An 18,640-nucleotide genomic window follows, 5' to 3' on the forward strand; every position below is an offset into this window, starting at 1 on the left:
ACACCCATGGACGCATGCATGCAACTGCATCCTTTTTAACCTGAAAAATAATGTTTTCTCCCACTGACTGCTGGGACCCACCAGCTACATCTTCGCACGCAAGGAAGTGCGTCGATATTACGGGCAAAAAAATTGATTCGCCCCCCTGACTACTGGGACCCACCAGCTACATCTTCGCATGCAAGGAAGTGCTTGATAGTCAAGACCCACCTGGTCGAAGCGTACGTAGCGTTGTCACTCTGGTCGCGAATGTGTACGTACATACTAGTCGATGTAGAGGTGCGCACGTGTCGTAGTAGAGGCGCGCATGTGTCGTAGTAGAGGCGTGCACGTAGCATGTACACATACGTACAGCGGCCAGGGTGCAAGAAAGTAAATACGGCCACGTACGTACATACGGGCGGGGTCTCGAATGCCTACTCGCACATATATATATGGACGACCAGGGCTTGTGTACATGGAGAGGCAACGGATGGTAGCAACGGCGTCCTGTTCATCGGGCAGCTAAGCGGCTGGGTCAGAACGGAGAAAGAGCATCTTGTTCATCGGGAGGCAACCGACTGGGTCGGAATACATCGTGTTCATCGGGAGCCAACCGACTTGGACGGAACAGCCGATGGAAACGAGGCCTGGCATACTGTAGAACGGAGGAAACGGCCTTGTGTTCGACCAACCACGGTCGAAACGAGATCCTGTTCATCAGGAGGGGTCTGGCGTACCGCAAAACGGAGAAAATGAACCTCCTACGGTGGAAACGGGGTCCTGTTGATCGGGAGGGGTGTGGCATATCACAAAACGGAGGAAACGGACTTGTGTTGGAGTGCTACGGTCGAAACGGGGGTCCTGTTCATCAGGAGGGGTGTGGCTTACTGCAAAACGGGACTCCACGGGATACTGTTCATCTCAATCATTGACTGCCTCCACGGGCTACCTGTTCATCCACTGTCGACCTCCTCCAGTCTCCACCTGCGATTGTTCGTCCACGGGCTCCTGTTCATCCACCCTCCACCGCGCGCTCCTCCACCGACTACTGTTCAACCAGCCCTCTCCACGGGGCCCTGTTCAACCACCCCTCCACGGGCTACTGTTCATCCAGCCCTCCACCGGCTACAGTTCAACCAGCCCTCCATGGGGTCCTATTCATCCACCCCCAACCGACTCGATCGATCGGGGTCCTGTTCATCCAACGGCAACGGCCTCTAGTACCACGGGGTCCTGTTCATCCAACCCCCCACCGGGAACTATTCATCCACCCCCCAACAACGCTCACTGTTCATCCAGAGGCAGCATCGATCGGCTTCAGTTAGCAGCAGTAGCAAAGGAATCACTCCGGTTCAGTTAATAGCAAGGGATCGATCGATCACTCGGGTTCAGTAACGCGTAGCCTGCAATGCAATCACTCGGGTTCAGTTAGAGCCCAACACCTCGCTCGGGTTCAGTTAGAGCCCAATGCCTCGCACACACGCACGTTCGTATGAGATAAACGTGCATCACTCGACCCCCGACCACCCACCGTAACCGGGAACTCCCCGATATTTTCCTCGCCCTCGCTTCTACCATGGTTTTTCCCGTCATGGACGGCCCAACGAATGTCATGCAGCTACGTCTCCGGACCACCCAGGATGAAAAGCCCATTTTCTGTCATGATTTTTTGTCATAGAAGTAGGACCCCACCACATCTATGATGATACCGGGTTTTGTCACAATTATCGTCATAGATGTGTCATAAGTATGACAGAAAAAAATTCGTTCGGCCCAAAATGTCATGGATGTGTCTTTTTTTGTAGTGGGTGCCGTGCTAGAGCGAGCCGGTGGAGTCTTCGTCGATCAAACCCAACTTCAAGAGGACAAAAGTGTTGGCCCGACGACGCTTCCCCGCCATCCTCTCCATCGTCGTTCACATCGTCTCATGGGGCGGCTGTCTGCCGCCAAGGAATAGGAGGGGACTGCCACCCCCCAGCCCAATAGTCGGGCAGGTTGTGAATTGTCAGGAGGAGCTTAGGGTTGTCAGTATTTGCAGGTTGTGAATTGTGTTTTGTGTTGTGTATTTTGAGAGTACTTTCAGATATGAATGTCTTTTGAATTTCATATTTGCAGTATTGAGCATATGAAGTATTTTATGAATTCTAGAGATCTACTTTTAGCACTTAAAAAATGTAGTTTCATAGGAGTATAAAAGTGCAGACAATGTGATTCTGAGAGAAGAAACTGCAAGTTTCAGTTTCAGATAAGAAACTGCAAGTTCAGTTTCAGATAAGAAACTGCAACTTTGAGAGGCAGAGCATTTATATTAACACGACCTTTTCAAACAGGGATAACATCAGGTTGGAAGTTTTATTTATGGTCAAAAATGGAATTACCAGCCAGTTAACATCATGCTGATCAACATTCATGCATAGCACATCTTCATATGATGCACAGTAAAAAAGATATGATATTTTCAAAATGCCCACACAATGTCGAGTGTGCGAAAAATAGAGAAAATGAGGACGAAGTTTTGGAAGTGTTGGACGTGGTGTGCGTAGATGACAATGGGGACCCACATGTCAATAATGGCAGAGGCAAAAAATTTGGAGATATTTTCCCTGCATCAGGTGGAATCGAACCCAGGGCTAGTTCAGTACTTTTGTTAAAAATAAGGCACTACCTCAGGTGGTCCGATCTCCTCCTGCACCTTTGTGCGCTTGCTGCGTCGCCGCTGCCTGTCGTTGTGAACATGCTGAACAAATGAGAGGAGTTCGGAGAGGACTGTACGTCGAGAGGCGGACAGTCGAGACCCACCAGGTCTATGGCAGGTATCATTTATTATCACTGCGGCAGCAAGTATCAGCTGGGTTGTGGGCTGCCCCGTCTAGGCTTTCTTTTTAACATGCGCAACCCACGACATGTCGGTTTGTATTTTCTTGAGGGCCGTCATGTATCGACCAGCCTATGGACCTCCCATCCGAGGTTTTATTTTTCCTGAGACATCGGCAGCCTAATTTATGTAAGAAAACGCGGAGGTGTGTTCTATTTTTCTATATAAGAATAGGAACGCCTGGTCCAACTTATGTTTCCCTTCTAACTATATTATATATTTAAATTATTTTATATGTTATTATATATTATTGTTATTGTCATCATATATTTAACAGATACTTACATATGTAAGAAAAAATAACCCACATCTTATTAACTTATAAAAATAATTTCTTAACAATAAAATCCTGGATTTTTTTGGCAACGAAAATCCTGGTGATTGTGTACAAAAACTTGGTAAGATTTAAGGACCAATGTAATAATATATCACTTATTATTCAAATATATTTATAACAAAATTCTCAGCCCCTGTTTATTTTTTGATAACATTGATGCGCCCAACCCAACATTCTAATTAGAATCAGCCCAGCAAAATCATGAATTTCGAGAAAGTGCAAATGGCCTGTAATTTTTTAGGAAAACAATAAATGGGCCGCATTGACGCTACATTTTTTGTTCACCTAGCCCAGCAAATGGACTGTAATTCTAAAAAAAAGAGATCAAATTGACTTTAAATTCTAAAAAATGGGTTGAATACGTGCCCCATTTTTGGAGGCCGAAATGTGGGCCAATAGGTCGAAGCCAACGCAAGTCATTGTCAACTTAGTCAACAAATGATTCCGACATCGTTAGCCATTGGATTTACATCCAACGACCGACATCCATCTTCAATCTCTCGTCCTCTTCCTCCAGTGCCGCCGGGACCACCTGCTCCCGCCTCCTGCTGCTAGTAGCTCTGCTTAGCAAGCTTCATTGTGAAGCGCTACGCCACCGCCGGCCAGGCCATCCCTCCACCCCTCCACACCTCCTGTTCTTCTCCACCGACTGCCGAACCACACCGCACCGAACGAGTTAACCCTCGTACACCTCTTCATCTGCGACTCCACTCCCGCCCATCTTCAGCTCGTTGCTGTCCGGGGCCTCGCCGTCGTCCACCACCTTGGATGCGCTCAGCGCGGAGTGGTCAATGTGGTCAGCGAACGACATCCATCGGAAGTGGACTGTACGTGGAGAGGCTGACAACTGGGTCCACGGCCGCACACAAGGAATGCCTCCTTATTACACGCAAAATAATGATTCCTCCACCTGATAGCTGGGACCCACCGAAAGGGCCTCTATATTTCATGAAAAAATGTTCCCCTCGCTGACAGGTCGGACCCACCACCTATATCTTCGCACGCAAGGAAGTGCCTCCTTATTACGCACAAAAAAATGAATACCCCCTGATAGCTGGGACACACCATAGTGGGAGGCTGACTTGTGGGCCTACTAAGTTGATGCGGACGGAGGGCTTTGTCAACTTAGTCAATATGAACGATTCCAGCTCCAGTGCCCGTACGATGTCCATCCAACGGCCGTAGTGCTTCTTCAACCTCTAGTCTTCTTGCTCCAGCTGCCCAAACCAGTGTCGGTCATGCTGCGTGCTCCTGCCTCCCGTGGCCGGATGTGATGCCGCGGAGGTCTCACCGCCCCCTACTACTCTCACCGCTGGCCAGGCCATCCCTCTACTCACCCACACTCCTTGTTATTCTGCAGCGACGACAGCCTTGCACCACAGCCGAACCAGTGAACCCTCGCACGCCTCTCCGCGTGGGCATCCACTGTTGCATCTTCCCTGGCTCCGCGTCGTCCCCTTCCTAGGCCTCACCGTCATCCACCGTCCTGGTACTCTCGGCGCGGCGTGGTCAATGCGGTCAAGGAACGACTTCCATCGGAAGAGTACTATACGTGGAGAGGCTAACAACTGGGTCCACGGCCGCAGCAAGTAAGTGTCTCCTTATTACGTGGAAAATAATGATTCCTCCACCTGATAGCAGGGACCCACTGGATGAGCCTTCGTATTTCACAAAAAATGTTTCCCCCTGACTACTGGGACCCCCCAGCTACAACTTCACATGCAAGGAAGTGCGTCCATATTACGAGCAAAAAAATGATTCGCTCCCTGACTGCTGGGACCCACCAGCTACATCTTCGCATGCAAGGAAGTGCCTGATAGTTGGGACCCGCCTGGTCGAAAAGTACGTAGCGTTGTCATTCTAGTCGCGAACGTGTACGTACATACTGGTCGATAGGTCTGACTGTAGGCTGCAGCGATGAACCGTGGCCGTGTAAGGAAGGGCATGTGTCATAGTAGACGTGCGCACATGTCGTAGTAGAGGCGCGGACGTAGCATGTCATGCAGTCCTGTTAATATCGTGTACACGTACATACATCGGCCAGGGTGCAAGAAAGTAAATACAGCCACATACGTACATACAGGCGGGGTCACGAACGCCTACTCGCGCATACGTATGGCCAGGGCTCGTGTACATGGCTGGGTCAGAACGGAGAAACTGCGTCGTCATCGTGTTCATCGGGAGCCAACCAGCTCGGACGGAACAACTAATCGAAACGAGGCCTGGCGTGCCGCAGAATGGAGGAAACAGCCTTGTGTTCGACCGGCCACGGTCGAAACGGGATCCTGTTCATCAGGAGGGGTCTGGCATACCGCAAAATGGAGGAAATGGTCTTCTCTTGGAGCTCCTATAGTCAGAACAGGGTCCTATTGATCGGGAGGGGTGTGGCATACTGCAAAACGGAGGAAACGGACTTGTGTTGGAGCGCTGCGGTCAAAACGGGGGTCCTGTTCATCGGGAGGGGTGTGGCGTACCGCAAAACGGGACTCCACGGGATACTGTTCATGTCCATCGTCGACTGCCTCCATAGGCTACTATGCATCCACCGTCGACCTCCTCCAGCCTCCACCTGCGACTGTTCATCCACGTGCTCCTGTTCATCTAGCCTCCACCGCTCCTCCACCGGCTACTGTTCAACTAGCCCTCTCCACGGGGTCCTGTTCAACCACCCCTCCACGGGCTACTGTTCATCTAGCCCTCCATCGGCTACTGTTCAACCAGCCCTCCATGGGGTCCTGTTCATCCAGCGGCAACGGCCTCTACTACCACGGGGTCCTATTCATCCAACTCCCCACCGGGAACTGTTCATCCAACCCCCCAACAACACTCGCCGTTCATTCAGAGGAAGCATCGATCGGCTTCAGTTAGCAGCAGTAGCGAAGGAATCACTCGATCGGATTCAGTTTATAACCATCGATCGATCGCTCGGGTTCAGTAACGCGTAGCCTGCAGTGCAATAGCTTGGGTTCAGTTAGAGCCCAATGCCTCGCTTGGGTTCAGTTAGAGCGCAACGTCTCGCACACACCTGCGTACGTGTATGAGAGAAACACGCAAACCTCTGTGCATCGCTCGGCCCCGAGCACCCACCGTAACCGGGAACTCCCCGATATTTTCCACGCCCTCGCTTCTACCACGGTTTTTTCCGTCATGGACGACCCAAAGAATGTCATGCAGCTGCGTCTTCGGCCCGCCTAGGACGAAAAACCCATTTTTGGTCATGATTTTTTGTCATAGAAGTAGGAGCCCACCACATCTATGATGATACCGACTTTTGTCACACTTATCATCATAGAAGTGTCATGAGCATGACAGGAAAAAAATCCGTTCAACCCAAAATGTCATGAATGTGTCTTTTTTTTGTAGTGATAATCCTCAGATTACGGACCGAGTCCGCATCATTGCTACTATCCTCTTTCAACTTATTTTTCTCTAGGAACATAAAAAATAAGGGAGCTATATCATGAGCTATTGATCTACAACGTAGATTTGCACATACTATCATGACTAAGTTCATGATAAATTAAGTTCAACTAATCAAATTACTAAAGAACTCCCACTTAGATAGACATGCCTCAAGTCATCTAAATGATATGTGATCCAAATCAACTGAACCATGTCCTATCATCACGTGAGATGGAGTAGTCATCAATGGTGAACATCTCTATGTTGATGATATCTACTATATGATTCACGTTTGACCTTTTGGTCTCCAGTGTTCCGAGGGCATGTTTGTTGATACGTCTCCATCGTATCTACTTTCCAAACACTTTTGACCTTGTTTTGGACTCTAACTTGCATGACTTGAATGGAACTAACCTGGACTGACGCTGTTTTCAGCAGAATTGCCATGGTGTTATTTTTGTGCAGAAATAAAAGTTCTCGGAATGACCTGAAACTTCACGGAGAATATTTTTGGAATATATGAAAAATACTGGCGAAAGAATCAATGTCAGGGGCCCACACCCTGTCCACAAGGGTGGGGGCGCGCCCCCTATCTCATGGGCCCCCTGAGGCTCCACCGACCTCTACTTCGACTCTATATATTCACGTTCGGGGAGAAAAAAAATGAGAGAGAAGGATTCATTGCGTTTTACGGTACGGAGCTGCCGGCAAGCCCTAATATCTATCGGGAGGGCTGATCTGGAGTCCGTTCGGGGCTCCAGAGAGGGGAATCCGTCGCCATGGTCATCATCAACCTTCCTCCATCACCAATTTCATGATGCTCACCGCCGTGCGTGAGTAATTCCATCGTAGGCTTGCTGGACGGTGATGGGTTGGATGAGATTTATCATGTAATCAAGTTAGTTTTGGTAGGGTTTGATCCCTTGTATCCATTATGTTCTGAGATTGATGTTGCGATGACTTTGCTATGCTTAATGCTTGTCACTAGGGCCCGAGTGCCATGATTTGAGATCTGAACCTATTATGTTTTCATGAATATATGTGAGTTCTTGATCCTATCTTGCAAGTCTATAGTCACCTATTTATGTGTTATGATCCGTTAACCCTAAAGTGACAATAATCGGGATACTTACCGGTGATGACCGTAGTTTGAGGAGTTCATGTATTCATTAAGTGTTAATGCTTTGGTCCGGTACTCTATTAAAAGGATGCCTTAATATCCCTTAGTTTCCAATAGGAACCCACTGCCACGGGAGGGTAGGATAAAAGATGTCATGCAAGTTCTTTTCCATAAGCATGTATGACTATGTTCGGAATACATGCCTACATTACATTGATGAACTGGAGCTAGTTCTATGTCACCCTATGTTATAACTGTTGCATGAGGGATCGCATCCGACATAATTATCCATCAGTGATCCAATGCCTACGAGATTTTCACAAATAGATCTTTGCTTAGTTACTTTTCCGTTGCCACTATTACAATCACTACAAAAACTATTACTATTACCTTTGCCATTGTTACCGTTACTTCCATATTAGTTTGCTACTAAATACTTTGCTGCAGATATTAAGTCTTTCAGGTGCGGTTGAATTGACAACTCAACTGTTAGTACTTGATAATATTCTTTGGCTCCCCTTATGTCAGATTAATAAATTTGGGTTGAATACTCTACCCTCGAAAACTGTTGCGATCCCCTATACTTGTGGGTTATCAGGACTATTTTCTGGCGCCGTTGCTGGGGAGCATAGCTCTATTCTTTGAGTCACTTGGGATTTATATCTGTTGATCACCATGAGGAACTTGAAAGATGAAAGAACCAAGATTTTTCCCTCAACTACGAGGGGAGGTAAGGAATTGCCATCTAGCTCTGCACTTGATTCACCTTCTGTTTTGAGTAAACTTGCGACACCTACTCCTGCTATTCATTCTGATATGTCGCATGTTATTGATGATGCCACTTCTACTTTGCATGATGCTTATGATGAAACTACATCTATGCTTGATAATATTGTGCCACTGGGTGAATTTCTTGATGAACAACTTGCTATGGTTAGAGAGAATGAAATTATTGAAACTGATAATATTGATGAAAGTGATGATGAAGATTCTCCCCCTAGATATGAATTGCCTGTTATGTGAGGGTTATGTTATGGATGAAGAAATTGCTAGGGACTTTTTAGCTTGCAATGATAGATATGATCTTAAGAAACTGTTAGCTAACCTGGAAGAAAAATCCTTGAATGCTAGAATGAAATGTGACCCTGCTTTTGCTACTTCGCCTATCTGTATTTTCGATAAGGATTATGATTTCTCTGTCGATCCTGAGTTAATTAATTTGGTTGAATCTAATCCTTTTTATGGCTATAAATCTGAAACTGTTGTGGCACATCTTTCTAAATTAAATGATATAGCCACCCTGTACACTAATGATGAGAAAACTCGCTATTACTTTACCCTTAAGTTATTTCTATTCTCATTAAAGGGTGATGCTAAAATATGGTTTAATTCTCTTGATCCTGGCTATGTGCATAGTCCCCAGGATATGATTTATTACTTCTCTGCTAAATATTTCCCCGCTCATAAGAAACAAGCTGCCTTAAGGTGAATATATAATTTTGAGCAAATTGAAGAAGAGAGTCTCCCACAAGCTTGGGAGAGGCTTCTCCGATTACTTAATGCTTTCCTTGATCATCCTCTCAAGAAAAATTAAATACTTGATATCTTTTATAATGGACTAACTGATGCTTCCAGAGAGCACCTAGATAGTTGTGCTGGTTGTGTTTCAGGGAAAGAACCTTTGATCAAGCTGAATTGCTATTGAATAATATGTTGAGTAATGAAAATGATTGGACACTTCCTGAACCAACTCCTAAGCCAACTCTGAAGAAAAGGGGTATTCTATTTCTCAGTCCTGAAGATATGCAAGAGGCAAAGAAATCTATGAAAGAAAAAGGTATTAAAGCTGAAGATGTTAAGAATTTACCACCTATTGAAGAACATACATGGTCTTGATAACCCGACACGGGCAGTAAAGGTAAATTCTCTCTATACATTTGATAAGGGTGAAATCCCATCTACTAAGTTTGCTAGCCAATGCTTGGATGAGTTTGATAATTTTATGGTTAAGCAAGAAAACTTCAAAGCTTATGTTGGTAGACAATTGAAACATAATGCTTATATGATTGAACACTTGAGTGATTATATGTCTAGAGTTAAAGGTGAACTTAAGCTTATTACTAAACATGCTTCGATGGTTACTGTCGGTGTCAAAACCGGCGGATCCCGGGTAGGGGGTCCCAAACTGTGCGTCTAAGGCGGATGGTAACAGGAGGCGGGGGACACAATGTTTACCCAGGTTCGGGCCCTCATGATGGAGGTAATACCCTACTTCCTGCTTGATTGATCTTGATGATATGAGTATTACAAGAGTTGATCTACCACGAGATCAGAGAGGCTAAACCCTAGAAGCTAGCCTATGGTATGATTGTTGTTGTCCTACGGACTAAACCCTCCGGTTTATATAGACACCGGAGGGGGCTAGGGTTACACAGAGTCGGTTACAAGGGAGGAGATCTACATATCCGAATCGCCAAGCTTGCCTTCCACGCAAAGGAGAGTCCCATCCGGACACGGGACGAAGTCTTCAATCTTGTATCTTCATAGTCCAATAGTCCGGCCAAAGTATATAGTCCGGCTATCCGAGGACCCCCTAATCCAGGACTCCCTCAGTAGCCCCTGAACCAGGCTTTAATGACGATGAGTCTGGCGCGTAGATTGTCTTCGACATTGTAAGGCGGGTTCCTCCTTCGAATACTCCATAGAAGATTTTGAACACAAGGATAGTGTCCGGCTCTGCAAAACAAATTCCACATACCACCGTAGAGAGTATAATATTTCCACAAATATAAACTACTGACAACTTTTCATAACATGACATCACGCCATGGCCCCGGTTATTATTCGAACCGTTTTTTCTCAACCAGCCACTGCACATATGGCGAGGCGGTTTTCTTGGCACGTCTTGTCGAAGCAGAGATCGTGTCCCCTTATCCCGGGATCCTCATCGATACGGCTGTGTGTAACCCAACCGCGCCATCAATCATGACACTTGGGGAATAAGCGAGTTTTACCAGGCAAGTGGGGAGGCACGCAGTTTCTACCGTCCTTATAAAGGGATAAGGACTCCTCTTTTTTACCCATGCCTTCTTCTTCCCTGCCCATCCATTCTCACGCACTCGAGCTCCAGCACCCAAGTTCGCATCTTCTCCGCAAAAACACTCCGAACATGTCCGGAGCGGGAGGCAAGTGGATGGCCTCCTCCGTTACAGAAGAGAACATCACGAAGCTCCGGGAAGCTGGATACCTGGCCGCAGATATCGCGCACCGGCTCCCAGGCACGGGGCAGATCGTTCCTACCCCCGAGCCCCACGAAAGGGTTGTATTCCTTACCCATTTCATCCTTGGGCTGGGATTTCCCCTCCACCCATTTGTTCGCGGCTCATGTTCTACTATGGGCTGGACTTCCATGATCTAGCCCCCAATTTCATCCTCAACATCTCGGCGTTTATCGTCGTGTGCGGGGCTTTCCTCCGCATCAAGCCCCACTTCGTCCTGTGGCTGAAGACCTTCAATGTTAAACCGAAGGTGGTGGTCGGCCACCAAGCGGAGTGCGGAGGTGCCATGGTGGGAAAAATGCCCAATGTCAGCTGGCTCGAAGGCTCCTTTGTGGAGACCGTGAAGGGGTGGCAATCGGGGTGGTTCTACATCACCGAGCCGCGCGACACCAACTGGGCGGCGGCCCCCGAATTCTGATCCGGCATCCCCATGCGGCTAACCTCCTGGAAGGAGAAGGGCTTATCTTGGGGTTAATCGGTGGAGCTGACCGGACTCCAAAACTATGTTAAAAACATGATAAGCAAGAAAATCAAGCTTGTCAACATGGTCCAGGTCATGCTCTTCCACCGCATCCTACCGTGTCAAAGACGGGCACTCAATATGTGGGAGTTCGACTCGGCAAGGCACCAGGCGCTGCAAGAACTCATCAACACGACGCACCAGGACATTTGGAGGGTGCTGTTCAAGTCTGCCGAGGTACCTCCTCCCCTTACCGAGGACCGCGGACTCAGTGCAAAGCGCCTTGCTAATCCAGCAAGCTCCTTATATCTCATAAGGCGTTTCTTTCCCTAGTATAATTATGTGAGGGATCTGAGCCTCCGCATTATTTGACAGGAATGGGTCGCGACAGTGGAGCAGATCGACTGTCCGGCCCCACTCCCTGAAGATCCAGCAAGTACTCTCCTGGCGGAGATGCTGGTTCCGACGCCCTATGAGGCGCCGGAGAAGAAGGCCAAGAAGAAGGCCGCGGGGACCAGGAAAGGTCTCCGATGCAAGGTTGTATCGGAATCGTCGTCCGATAACACCGAGACGCCCTCCTCCCCCGAAGACGAGGAGGAGGAAGAGGAAAATTCTCCCCATCCAGCCGGGGGAGATAAGAAAAGGAAGGCCGCCCCATCCGGGGAGGCCGAAGGGGCCAAGAAGGGAAGAACCCTCCTTCCGGACCGCTCCACCACGACCGCGTTCAACGACGAGGATGGTTGCCCAGGGACAAGCCCCTGGCGAAGTCGTAAGTATCCGAATACCCTAACAGTTCTGGTATATTTTGTTTTATTGTTTCTTATCATGCCGAACATGATCATGCAGCCCACCCAAGGACCATCTCGACGTGTCCTCTTCGGATGGGTCTCTGGGCCTGTCGGAGGTGAACAGTGATTCGCTCCCGACCGCCTCCTCCCCCCGCCCTACGGACGACCCCGAGGTGTTTTCCCAAAGGGCACCAAACCAAGGGAAGGTAGTTGTGGGGGCGCCCCAAGGCGACCTCCCAGACGATGGGCGCATCGGATGCAAGGCTCCCATGGGCCCTAATGACGGGGGCAGCAAGTCTGGCCTCCGGCCGAATACTGCACCGGACCTCCAGTGGTTCCGGACTCTGTCAGGCGACCCCTCACTAAGGGGGCGAGCCGTTTGTGCTGATGGCCTTTGTCCATCCAGAGGCACCGGACAACTTGCTGGAAGCGCTTCACGGCGCTTCCATTAACGAAGAGCACCGCACAGTCATGAGTGCGGTGGTAGAGAGGGTTCGGTCTGCTAAAAGCGGACTAACTGAAACCTATGCCAACCTCCTAACATGCTTTGAGGTAAGTAGTCAATTTATAAGAAAATGTTATAGCATAGACAGTAGCCCCTGATGCTCTGTTTGGCGTTCGCAAAGAAAGGTCGAACATAGGATCAAATAATAATCACATGAGTCTAATCAGAATGTGTCTTATGTGTATAAGCAGGCTTCGCTGCTGGCCGCTGCCACTCGCACTACGGAGGTCCCCGCACTGAAGCGGGACCTTGAGCGGTCCAAAAAAGAGCTCGGCCTTACGAAGAGGCAGCTCGAGGAGAACAAAGGTAAGTAATACCCGTCCGTATATTGATAAGGAATAAAAAGAATGTGTTCGTTAAGTCATAGGATCCTCACGAATTTTGGTAGGGGCCACGACCGAAGTGTCGACCCTGAAGGAGGCGCTGTCTGAGGCCAAAGACAAAGCGGCCAAGGAGTGCACCGAGCGCAAGAAGCAAGAGGCTCGAGTCGGCGAGGTGCAACAAGAGCTCCAGGATTTTGTCAAAAAATACGAGTCCTTGGAGCGTGACTCTAAGACGCAAGGGTCTGAGCTTGCGAAGGCCCTTGAGAACGCAAAAAATGCCAAGGCCGAAGCCCACAGGGCCCTCCAAGAGCTTCAGGCGGTCCAGAAGATAACGGCGGGGAAGGAATTCATTATGCAAAGCAAGCATGTGAAGGAAACTTTCCTTTTACTTACCCGAGTTCAGAGCTCTCCAGGAGCGTTCGCAGATCTTCCCCGCAGTGTGTCCGATGCCGCGGAATTTTACCGGGCCGAGGAAGGGAGCTCGACGGAGAAGTTATTCTGGTCTCAATATACTGGGACCGAACATCCGGTGCCCTTGAGTGACCAGTTGAAGCAACTGGTCAAGCTTCACAAGGCGGGCGAACAGGCCATGAAGGGCCTCATAGTCCAGATGTGGCCTGGCGAGCCCCTGCCTGGCAGCTACTTCGGCCTGGTGAGGCAGCATGTGAATGCATGCCCACGGCTTGAAGTCATAAAGTGGTCTATCTGCATTGAGGGTGCACGCAGGGCTTTTGCCCGAGCGAAAGTGCAATGGGCGAGAGATGGACGCCGAGAATCTGGTGAAGGAGGGGCTGCCAGAGGGCAAGGAGCATCCCCGCCCTGAAAAGTATTATGACAGCGTCCTGAAGGGTGCCCGCCTTGTGGCGGAGGAATGTTCTAAGGATGTAATATTTGAATGAATCTACTCATGTGATCCTGTAATATGAAAACGAGTTCATGTGTGCTATATAACGCTTGTTGATTTAAAATATTATCTTCTGTGCGGCCGTTTATAGAATCTGAGAGTTTGCTAGTCGTCGTCTTCTACCCCTATGTAGCTAGTACTGAGGTGTTCGGGATAAATCTGATCACTCTTTATCCCAGTTTTGGGTCCTTCGAAGGAGGTGTTCAGCACAACGAACCAGGCAATCGGACTATAAAGCTTTATCACTCTCACTTAGCCATAGAAGTCTACAATTTTAAATGTTGGCGAAGCCCCTAGTATTCGGAAGGCCAAACTTGGGGCGCTATCAATGCCTTAATCAGACAAGGCCGACTCCTCGCCTGAAGCGGTAAAAATCTTTAGGGATTTGGGACCTCTCGAACAGCGACCAGCTCTTGCCGCATCATGACAGTCAGTTTTCGGCTTTCTCTACTGAGGTGCTCGTCTGAAAGAACCGGGGCACAGTCGCAGTAGTTCTCCCAGTGCTACCTTAGCCGATATAGCGGAACGTAAGCCACCAAAACATGGGAGCCGGGCAAACCCAACTATTGACCCAAGACATGATTCGGAGCTGATGCATATAATGCTATAAGTTCGGGGTGCCGCACTGCCAAAAGTGTTTGGACTTTTCTTGCCGTGTTATGGGGTACACTGAAGCCCCTGGCGTACTAAACGTACCAGAATGTACGACAACAACTTGTCATGGATAAACAAACAACGAAAAAAAGGGAGATGAAGAAATGCAATAATAAGCTGACGCTGTGCATTGTTATTTAGAGGATACGTCAAAGAGTATGTGTATAAGTAGTACAATAAGAAAAATGGGACTATCTGACATGTCTGATCCAAGGGCGAGCTACGTGCGGGTATGTAAAACAGGTATAACGATCGTTATGAGAGACCTCCTGGGGATTCCCTTGTACGCCAAAGCTTCTTGCTCCCTTGGTTCTTCCCTCCCGTGATGGGTCCAACGATCTAGCTATCGGAGAGGGCCTCCAGAGAATAGGGTCCTGAAAGGAAGAAAGTGATAAAGATATATTGGTCCTGAGGCGGTTGAACCGCTTAGTGGGACGTGCCATAGCCGTGCCTCTGCCTATACCCATGGTATATTTAGTGCGTAGTTATGTACACGCGGCGTAAATTTCGTCGCTTGACTGGGACTAGGACGGAGGCCGAATTGCTAGGAGAGCTCTGAACGCACCTGGTGATCCTGTTGCATGTTATTCCGGACTCGCTTGAATGTGTCTGTGGACCTTGTCGCCGAATTGGCGGTTTGCCTCAGAAGGCTGCTTTGCACTTCTACTGCAAGGGCCGTAGTGTGCTCCTCCGTGCGGAGCGAGCGTTATGTGTTTCCATTAACTGTTATAACCCCGCGAGGTCCTGGCATTTTGAGCTTGAGGTATGCATAATGCAGTACCGCATTGAATCGAGCGAATGTGGTTCGTTCGAGTAGTGCGTGATAGCCACTGCGGAAGGGGACGATATCGAAGATTAACTCTTCGCTTCGGAAGTCATCTGGAGAGCCGAAGACCCCTTCCGGTGTGATTGAGCCTGTGCAACAGGCCTCTACACCTGGTATGACACCTTTGAAGGTGGTTTTTGTGGGTTTGACCCTCAAGGGGTCTATACCCATTTTGCGCACCGTATCCTGATAAAGCAGGTTCAGGCTGCTGCCACCGTCCATAAGGACTCGAGTGAGGTGGAATCCGTCAATGATAGGATCAAGGACCAATGCGGCAGAACCGCCATGAAGGATACTAGTGAGGTGGTCCCTGTGATCAAAAGTGATCAGACAAGAAGACCATGGGTTGAACTTTGGGGCGACTGGCTCCATCGCGTAGACGTCCCTGAGTGCACGCTTCCGTTCCTGCTTGGGGATATGGGTTGCGTATATCATGTTCACCGTTTTCACTTGGGGAGGAAATTTCTTCCGTCCTCCTATGTTCGGCGGCCAGGGCTCCTCCTCATCGTCGCTATGCAGCCCCTTTTCCTTGATTTCGGCATTCAACTTGCCGGCCTATTTGAACACCCAGCATTCTCTGTTGGTGTGGCTGGCTGGCTTATCGGGGGTGCCATGAATTTGACACGAGCGGTCGAGTATGCGGTCCAAACTGGACGGGCCCGGATTGTTTCTTTTGAACGGCTTTTTCCGTTGACCGAATTTAGAGCCACCGAATTCGACATTGACTGTCGTGTCTTCGGCGTTATCGCCGTTGTTGCGGCGCTTGTATCTGTTGCGACGTGGCTTGCTGTTGCTGTCTTTGGCCTCCGATGTGCCAGGGTTGCTTGATGTGTTGTTGCTACGGGCCAACCAGCTATCCTCGCCCGCGTAGAAGCATGTCATGAGTGTTGTGAGGGCTGCCATGGACTTTGGCTTCTCTTGGCCGAGATGTCTGGCGAGCCACTCGTCACGGATGTTATGCTTAAAGGCTGCTAGGGCTTCGGCATCCGGACAGTCCACAATTTGGTTCTTTTTGGTTAGGAACCGAGTCCAAAATTTCCTGGCTGACTCTCCGGGCTGTTGGGTTATGTGACTTAATCATCAGCATCCGATGGTCGCACATAAGTGCCCTGGAAGTTGTCCAGGAATGCGTTTGCCAGGTTCTCCCAACTTCCGATGGAGTTTGCTGGCAAGCTATTTAGCCGATGCCGAGCTGGTCCTTTGAGTTTTAATGGGAGGTACTTGATGGTGTGTAGATCATCCCCGCGGGCCATGTGAATGTGGAGGAAGAAATCATCTATCCATACCGCGGGGTCAGTAGTACCATCATATGATTCAATATTCACGGGTTTAAACCCTTCTGGTAATTCATGATCCATTACTTCATCAGTCAAGCATAGGGGGTGTGCGGCGCCTCTATGCCGTGCTATGTCACGACGCAGTTCATACGAGTCTTGTCTGCTGTGTTCGGCCCGACCAGATTTGCTTTTGGTATATCCGGCATGACGGTCGTCGTCATGTGTTGGGGCGCGCCCTTGTGATCTGAAGATCAATCTTTTGTGTCCTGCTTTGTTTTCCAATACCTCTCGCAGGTCCTGCGTGTTACCCCGGACCTTGCTATTTTTGTTTGACTGGCGACAGGGTGCGGGCTGGACTTCGGGCTTGTATGCCGCTTTGTCCCAGCCACAATGTGGCCGGTCTGCCGCGTCATACGCTAGAAGCGCAGGCTTTAATGCTTCCTCTTCAAGTTGGGGTAGCAACCTGCGCTTTGGGAAACTTTTGACTGGGTGCTCGAATTCGTGTTCCTCGGCTGCCAGGACCTCAGTCCATCTATCCGCTAGCAGATCTTGCTCAGCTTGAAGCTGTTGTTACTTTTTCTTCAGGCTTTTTGCTGTGGCAATAAGCCGGCGCTTGAAGCACTCCTGTTCGACGGGATCCTCAGGCACGATAAATTCTTCGTCGCCGTGGCTCACCTCATCTTCGGAGAGAGGCATGTAATTGTCATCCTCTGATTCTCCGTTTGCTACCTGTTCCTTAGGGCTGGCTTACCCATCCTCCTGCTCAAAGCCTGGCTCGAGGGGATTGTCTTCGTCTTTGGCACTATTTGCAGCGTTATTGTCTCATGTGTCGGCATCGCTGTTTTTGCTATGGCGGGGCTTAGAGCGGCGCCGCTGACGCCCGTTCTTGGATTGCTTCTCGAGGGGATTATCCTCCGTTGCCTTATTGCCATCACTTTCTTTGGGGGTGTCCACCATGTATATATCATATGATGAGGTGGCAGTCCAGCGCCCTATGGGCGGTGGTTCCTGTTCGTCTCCCGCATCGTCGTCCATACCATCGATGTCTTCGGAGTCGAAGTCGAGCATGTCGGTTAGGTCGTCGACAGTGGCTACTAAGTGGGTGGTGGGTGTGGAACGAATTTCTTCGCCGTCCGCTTCCCACTCGAGCCGGACATAGTTCGGCCAAGGGTCTCGTGACAAGCAGAGAGACCGTAATGAGTTTAGCACGTCGCCTAGGGGCGAGTGCTGAAAGATATCCGCAGAGGTGAACTCCATGATCGGCGCCCGATCAGATTGGATGGTCACGGACGTGAGAAGTTCGGAGTCTGTGGCCGGGGACGAATCCAAGTGTCCGGCAACACAAGTCTCAAAGGAGGTCAAGTTAGTATTCGGCTCTATCGCCGCTGAGTGTGCGGCCTCCGTGGCGGGGTCCATCGACCCATCCTCGGACGGTGCGATCTGTTCCAGATTGAGGACCGGAGTAGTTGCAGGTGTGATCTCCCGAACACTGTCCGACGGCAGAGCTAAATCATGCTCATCTTGACTATGCGGCGTACCTGACATGGGTTCGAATCCATCGAAGATCAAGTCTCCGCGGATGTCGGCGGTATAGTTCAAGCTTCCAAACCTGACCTGATGGCCAGGGGCGTAGCTCTCGATCTACTCCAGATGGCCGAGCGAGTTGGCCCACAGTACGAAGCCGCCGAATACGAATATCTGTGTAGGGAGGAAAACCTCACCCTGGATTGCATCATTGCCGATGATCGAAGGAGCCATCAAGCCTTATGATGACAACACATTGGAACTCTCAATGAAAGCACCAATGTCGGTGTCAAAACCGGCGGATCTCAGGTAGGGGGTCCCGAACTGTGCGTCTAAGGAGGATGGTAACAGGAGGCAGGGGACACAATGTTTACCCAGGTTCGGG

Source organism: Triticum urartu, chromosome 2 (genome assembly GCF_003073215.2).
Source record: "Triticum urartu cultivar G1812 chromosome 2, Tu2.1, whole genome shotgun sequence".
Classification (NCBI taxonomy): domain Eukaryota; kingdom Viridiplantae; phylum Streptophyta; class Magnoliopsida; order Poales; family Poaceae; genus Triticum; species Triticum urartu.